The sequence below is a fragment of the Bremia lactucae genome, linkage group LG4, assembly GCF_004359215.1.
Source record: "Bremia lactucae strain SF5 linkage group LG4, whole genome shotgun sequence".
NCBI lineage: Eukaryota > Oomycota > Peronosporomycetes > Peronosporales > Peronosporaceae > Bremia > Bremia lactucae.
The window spans coordinates 3,634,757-3,636,686 of record NC_090613.1 but is presented as its reverse complement, the minus strand read 5'-3'; positions in this window follow the sequence as shown (position 1 = coordinate 3,636,686).

Genomic DNA, 1,930 nt, shown 5'->3' with positions numbered 1-1,930 from the left:
TACAGTAGAACCCCTCTAAAGTAATACTCTTAGGACCGAAAAGTAATATTACTTTATGCGTTTTATTACTTTAGATGCCAACCTCTTCTCTCCAGAAAATTTTCGTTTAGGAAGCTCAATGTGCAGCTGACGCATTACCTAACCCTAACCCTCGACGTGAAGCTTCAACTTTGACACTTTAACTAAACTAAAATATTTATAAGAAGTACAGAACGGGAACGGCAAATCTAAACGTCTAAGCAAGAACTGCAAACTTAACACAAAAAATGGCGAAAGCACACCTGAAGGTTGCTCATGCTCCTATCACTAATGAAATCCGCATAGCTATCAGTAAAAGGAAGCGTGATACCAGTGGAACACAGAAGGATATTGCACAATGGGTGGTAGAGAAATTTGGCATGACTGTCAGTCAAGCTGCGATTTCCAAGATTCTCAAGCAGCAGGAGCACTGGATCTCCCAAGGTGAAAAAGCTGGTGCAGGAGACGGAGCAAAAATTAGTATGGATGCGAAGCGTCAGAAGACTGTAGAATACCCTCTCATGGAAGAGGCACTTTACAAATTTGTGCGAACTTACGAAGATGTCATGGATCTCTCGGGTGAACTTTATAAAGAAAAGGGGAGGATTTTTTTGGAGAGACTGTACCCCGATCAAGACACAAATACGTTTCAATTCTCCAATGGCTGGTTGAACAGGTTCAAAGCTCGATATGGAATCAAAGAGCGAGTGAGACATGGAGAGAGCGGTTCGGTTAACATGGAGATACTCGAGCAATCCTTACCCGCAATTCGAGAAGTTTTGGATCAGTATGAATGGAAGGATATCTACAATATGGATGAAACGGGTTTGTTTTACCGACTTCAGGTATGTCGGGGCCAGTTGAAATCACTTTGGAAGCAACTTCAAATACTAAAATTTATTGCCTCCTCACTTTAGGCTGATCGTTCACTTGCAACGAAGCAACTGGAGGGCCGCAAGCAGCACAAGGAACGGCTAACTTTTGTTGTTTGTGCCAACGGAGATGGCTCAGATCGTGTCCCACTTTGGGTGATTGGGAAATACTTGAATCCCCGTTGTCTCAAAAATATCAATCGTCAGAACCTTGGCTGCCACTACAGGGCAAACCCGAAGGCTTGGATGAACAGTGTATTGTTTTTGGAATGGCTACAATGGTTTAATCGGAGGATGGGGAGAAGACAGGTGCTGCTGATTATGGACAATTGTCCTGCTCATGTTCCAATTGACAGCTTGCCGGAGCTGGCCAATGTTAAAATCCTTTACCTGCCGCCCAACACAACTTCCCGAATTCAGCCTTGTGATGCAGGCATTATTCGAACTTTGAAGGCCTTTTACAGGAAAATTTTCAATCGCAACTTGCTAAGAGCATTGGAGCTGGATGAAACACTTGACAATGTGGAAGCGCATAAAAAAGTGGATGTTTTGAAGGCGATGGTGTGGGCTGTGGAGGCCTGGAATATGGTGACCAAGGAAACTATTCGTAATTGTTTTAATCACTGCAAAATTCGGACATCAAGCTTGAACATCCAAGTTCCTGCTAGGGCGACCGAACCCCCCGCAAATGTTGCAGATGACCTGATGTTACAGAATGATCAACTGTACCGCAATCCAATGGATATCAACGCCATCCTCAACAACCCCTTGGAGAGAGAGGTCGCCTATAGTCCTGACGTAGAAGACGTTGTGGCAGTAACAATGGAAGAACATGGATTGTCTTTGCCTGTAGAAGTGGAAGGAGGGATTCCCGATGCGGATGATAGCGAAGTGCCAGCCCCCGTGAAAGCCAAGGACGTCCTTGATGCAATAAGGTTGTGTAAACTGTACTTCATGCAGAGGGAGTGTGATACTTCCACGACTCAAACGAAACTAAATGAACTTTTGAAAGATTTTAAAAAAATACAGATTAATGAAAA